Here is a 5,000-nt window from a genome sequence, read left to right as displayed (position 1 = left end):
CTAGTTAGCAGGCTAGAGTCTCGTTCGTTATCGGAATTAACCAGACAAATCGCTCCACCAACTAAGAACGGCCATGCACCACCACCCACCGAATCAAGAAAGAGCTATCAATCTGTCAATCCTTCCGGTGTCCGGGCCTGGTGAGGTTTCCCGTGTTGAGTCAAATTAAGCCGCAGGCTCCACTCCTGGTGGTGCCCTTCCGTCAATTCCTTTAAGTTTCAGCTTTGCAACCATACTTCCCCCGGAACCCAAAAGCTTTGGTTTCCCGGAGGCTGCCCGCCGAGTCATCGGAGGAACTGCGGCGGATCGCTGGCTGGCATCGTTTATGGTTAGAACTAGGGCGGTATCTGATCGCCTTCGAACCTCTAACTTTCGTTCTTGATTAATGAAAACATACTTGGCAAATGCTTTCGCTTCTGTTCGTCTTGCGACGATCCAAGAATTTCACCTCTAACGTCGCAATACGAATGCCCCCGCCTGTCCCTATTAATCATTACCTCGGGTTCCGAAAACCAACAAAATAGAACCGAGGTCCTATTCCATTATTCCATGCACACAGTATTCAGGCGGGCTTGCCTGCTTTAAGCACTCTAATTTGTTCAAAGTAAACGTGCCGGCCCACCGAGACACTCACTCAAGAGCACCCTGGTAGGATTGCAACGGGGTCCGCCTCGGGACGCACGAGCACGCACGAGGCGCGTCGCACGCCTTCAGCTCGCCCCACCGGCAGGACGTCCCACGATACATGCCAGTTAAACACCGACGGGCGGTGAACCAACAGCGTGGGACACAAATCCAACTACGAGCTTTTTAACCGCAACAACTTTAATATACGCTATTGGAGCTGGAATTACCGCGGCTGCTGGCACCAGACTTGCCCTCCAATAGATACTCGTTAAAGGATTTAAAGTGTACTCATTCCGATTACGGGGCCTCGGATGAGTCCCGTATCGTTATTTTTCGTCACTACCTCCCCGTGCCGGGAGTGGGTAATTTGCGCGCCTGCTGCCTTCCTTGGATGTGGTAGCCGTTTCTCAGGCTCCCTCTCCGGAATCGAACCCTGATTCCCCGTTACCCGTTACAACCATGGTAGGCGCAGAACCTACCATCGACAGTTGATAAGGCAGACATTTGAAAGATGCGTCGCCGGTACGAGGACCGTGCGATCAGCCCAAAGTTATTCAGAGTCACCAAGGCAAACGGACCGGACGAGCCGACCGATTGGTTTTGATCTAATAAAAGCGTCCCTTCCATCTCTGGTCGGGACTCTGTTTGCATGTATTAGCTCTAGAATTACCACAGTTATCCAAGTAACGTGGGTACGATCTAAGGAACCATAACTGATTTAATGAGCCATTCGCGGTTTCACCTTAATGCGGCTTGTACTGAGACATGCATGGCTTAATCTTTGAGACAAGCATATGACTACTGGCAGGATCAACCAGGGAGCTGCGTCAACTAGAGCTGAGCAGCCGGCCGCCCGGGAGTGTGTCCCGGGGGCCCGCGCGAACACGCAAGCGTCCGCTCAATTATTCTGCAAACAGGAGGAGGCTGAGCTCCCCTGCACAATACACCTCGAAACCCTCTCAGGTCCCGGCGGCGCGCAGCGCCGTCCTAAGTACTTGGTCGGGTTCGAGAGAGGCGCAATCGCCCGGAGTTTGGCGAGTAGACGCTTTAGGTGCGACCACCCGTGCTCCCAACTGAGCTTGCCGCTGCCGACAGAGGCCCGGGAGCGTGCTGTCGTGGCATTGCCGGCGGGAGACAACACGCGCCACCTACGGTGGCCGGCAGCTCCAACGCCAGCGCCACAGAAGGACAAAAGCCCCACTTGGGTGCCGAAGCGAACGCGCCAACACGTCCGCACAGCTGCGATACAAACCACCTGCGAGAACCGCAGAGGCGACCGAGCAGCAGACGGCGTCGCGGCGCCGAGCGCCGGGCGGCGGCGCATCCTCAGCGCACACAGTCCTCAATCGGACCAGCACACTGCAGATGTCCACCGCGCTTCGCACCGGGCCCGCGAGGACCTACTTTGGCCGCACGGCGCCGCGTGCAGGGTGCGCCGGCGCGCAGCTGCGCCGCCTGCCGCCTCCGTCGGCCGGCGCGCCTGCCACTGGCCGCCCCCACCAGCCGGCTGTAGCGCGTGCGCCCACGCACCGCGCGGCCAGCACGCCGGGAGGCCCCCCCTCACCGGCCGGGGACGGTCCCACCCAGCCACCGCCGCGTATCGCTTCACACCCACATGCCATTCACGTTCGTGGGCATGGTGGGTATCGCTGAAACAACCGGTTGGTAGCTCAACCGATCGTCGCCATCACTGATTCACCTCTAGCGAGAACAACCGCACCACAACGGTTTACCAGTTGTTCATTTGCGTAACGTCACCAGCAAACGTAGACGTCCATCGCCATTTGCAAATTCAACGATTGTTGCATGCCTGTGTCAGGTGTCACGACACACTATGTCTGCCCACATACACGCAACAACATGTGCACGCTTCGCGAACACGTGGAAGGTGGCCCCCGTACGTATGCGATGTCCATTGCGCGAACGACTGTCAACCGGCCTCTGTCGCATGTCGCAGATGTGGAACGCAGTGCACCATGCTATCACGGTGAGTGAGAAGAGACGACTACGTCTGACAACACGCGCCACTACATCAACAGACGGCTCATGCTGATCGCCATCCACGGCATACCATACTGCAATCCAGCTCTTATAGGGAGACGACACGTAGCTGAGTGCACAATATTTGGACCGTATGGTTCGCCGTTGTTGGCGCAGTCGTGGTACGGTCACACATGTACCACGATGTATCATTCAGTACATGAGGACCAATGTGCAGTACAGTGTGTGATTTGGACGTACAACATCAGCGGACAGTTGACACAAGCCGTACCACAACGTAGGCTGTGCTTCGCCATGCGAATGCCAATGAACAACTGCGAAGGGCATTGAGCATGTACGTCCTGCTGCCATCCGCATTACAGTGTATAGCTGCAAGGTGTTTAACATGAAGCGATACTCTGGGGACCGGGCAGTGCGGGTAGCAAACTATATTGCGGGGGTTGCAGTTAGGCAACACTACACTAATTTAACGCGTCGTATGACAATTACAGAGCAGGTTAAGGCCCAACGTGTGTTGGGTTAAGGCCCAACGTGTGTTGGGTTAAGGCCCAACGTGTGTTGGGTTAAGGCCCAACGTGTGTTGGGTTAAGGCCCAACGTGTGTTGGGTTAAGGCCCAACGTGTGTTGGGTTAAGGCCCAACGTGTGTTGGGTTAAGGCCCAACGTGTGTTGGGTTAAGGCCCAACGTGTGTTGGGTTAAGGCCCAACGTGTGTTGGGTTAAGGCCCAACGTGTGTTGGGTTAAGGCCCAACGTGTGTTGGGTTAAGGCCCAACGTGTGTTGGGTTAAGGCCCAACGTGTGTTGGGTTAAGGCCCAACGTGTGTTGGGTTAAGGCCCAACGTGTGTTGGGTTAAGGCCCAACGTGTGTTGGGTTAAGGCCCAACGTGTGTTGGGTTAAGGCCCAACGTGTGTTGGGTTAAGGCCCAACGTGTGTTGGGTTAAGGCCCAACGTGTGTTGGGTTAAGGCCCAACGTGTGTTGGGTTAAGGCCCAACGTGTGTTGGGTTAAGGCCCAACGTGTGTTGGGTTAAGGCCCAACGTGTGTTGGGTTAAGGCCCAACGTGTGTTGGGTTAAGGCCCAACGTGTGTTGGGTTAAGGCCCAACGTGGGTTGGGTTAAGGCGCAACGTGGGTTAGGTTAAGGCGCAACGCGGGTTAGGTTAAGGCGCAACGCGGGTTAGGTTAAGGCGCAACGCGGGTTAGGTTAAGGCGCAACGCGGGTTAGGTTAAGGCGCAACGCGGGTTAGGTTAAGGCGCAACGCGGGTTAGGTTAAGGCGCAACGCGGGTTACGTTAAGGCGCAACGCGGGTTACGTTAAGGCGCAACGCGGGTTACGTTAAGGCGCAACGCGGGTTACGTTAAGGCGCAATATAGGTTAGGTTAAGGCGCAATATAGGTTAGGTTAAGGCGCAATATAGGTTAGGTTAAGGCGCAATACGGGTTAGGTTAAGGCGCAATACGGGTTAGGTTAAGGCGCAATACGGGTTAGGTTAAGGCGCAATACGGGTTAGGTTAAGGCACAATACGGGTTAGGTTAAGGCACAATACGGGTTAGGTTAAGGCACAATACGGGTTAGGTTAAGGCACAATACGGGTTAGGTTAAGGCACAATACGGGTTAGGTTAAGGCACAATACGGGTTAGGTTAAGGCACAATACGGGTTAGGTTAAGGCACAATACGGGTTAGGTTAAGGCACAATACGGGTTAGGTTAAGGCACAATACGGGTTAGGTTAAGGCACAATACGGGTTAGGTTAAGGCACAATACGGGTTAGGTTAAGGCACAATACGGGTTAGGTTAAGGTACAATACGGGTTAGGTTAAGGTACAATACGGGTTAGGTTAAGGTACAATACGGGTTAGGTTAAGGTACAATACGGGTTAGGTTAAGGTACAATACGGGTTAGGTTAAGGTACAATACGGGTTAGGTTAAGGTACAATACGGGTTAGGTTAAGGTACAATACGGGTTAGGTTAAGGTACAATACGGGTTAGGTTAAGGTACAATACGGGTTAGGTTAAGGTACACATTGTTGTAAGGAAAGGTGTTTTGGGGGGGGGGGGGGGGCCGGTTTGTTGATTGTGATTATCGTAAGTAAATGACTGCGGCATCATCTGATTTGCCACGTCAGGGTGCACCTTTGGCTCATAACAGGCGGCGCTCTGATTCCATGCTTGTGGCAGACCTGTGTCTTTCATTCCTGCCATTGTTTGTGTGGTGTGACAGGAGGCAGTATTGTGATGTTGGGTGCACCCCTGTGTAGGACATGTGTGGGTGTTGGTGGCTTAGCTGAGCAATGGTGGTTGTCGGAAGGGTGAGATATTCTGTTTTGTGAGTGGACCTCCCGGTCTGGTTATGATAGTGTGGATTGTCT

General features: G+C 54.2%; 1 non-coding gene across 1 annotated transcript in view; it reads right to left on the bottom strand.

Annotated features, from left to right (window-relative positions):
• The window catches only part of LOC124582187, a 1,910-nt gene extending 462 nt beyond the window's left edge, over positions 1–1,448 (bottom strand). The window contains exon 1 of the ribosomal RNA XR_006973780.1: positions 1–1,448. This exon is cut by the window's left edge and continues 462 nt beyond it. This is a non-coding gene — a ribosomal RNA (small subunit ribosomal RNA).
• Between the last annotated feature and the right edge of the window lie 3,552 nt (positions 1,449–5,000).

This window comes from Schistocerca americana, unplaced genomic scaffold (assembly GCF_021461395.2).
Source record: "Schistocerca americana isolate TAMUIC-IGC-003095 unplaced genomic scaffold, iqSchAmer2.1 HiC_scaffold_401, whole genome shotgun sequence".
Taxonomy (NCBI): Eukaryota; Metazoa; Arthropoda; class Insecta; order Orthoptera; family Acrididae; genus Schistocerca; species Schistocerca americana.
Note: the sequence above shows the minus strand (reverse complement) of the source record. Positions and strands in the feature narration are given on the sequence as shown.